The sequence below is a fragment of the Plasmopara halstedii genome, assembly GCF_900000015.1.
Source record: "Plasmopara halstedii genome assembly, contig: Scaffold_816, whole genome shotgun sequence".
Classification (NCBI taxonomy): Eukaryota; Oomycota; class Peronosporomycetes; order Peronosporales; family Peronosporaceae; genus Plasmopara; species Plasmopara halstedii.
The window spans coordinates 1,342,536-1,342,962 of record NW_020187732.1 but is presented as its reverse complement, the minus strand read 5'-3'; positions in this window follow the sequence as shown (position 1 = coordinate 1,342,962).

Sequence of the window (427 nt, the reverse complement as noted above, 5' to 3'; positions counted from 1 at the left end):
TTCCATAAAGACGGTCACTGTGACCGCCTCCGGAAGGGGATTTGCTGCCATCCCGGCAATGAGGGTGTGCATCTGTTGGACAAAGTCCACCAACGCCTAGTTGCCTTGTCGGGCGGCAAGGAAACACGATCGCACGCGATATGCGAAATTAGGCGGCGAGAACACTCTCGAGAGCTGTAATTTCAGTTCTGCCCAGGAGGGAAACGCAGCTTCGGCCGAAGTGCCACACGTCAGTGCCCATTCTCGCGCTCGACCATCGAGCTTTGAGATGGCTAGCGCCACGCGCTGTTGCTCGGTCTGGAGCATGGCGGACGCGATGGCCATCTCGACCTCTCTCACCCAGAGGAGGAGATTCTCCATCCTTCCCCTCAAAGAGCTTAACGCTCACCATGAGCGGCTTAGGGCGGGGGATGTCATCCGTTACTGG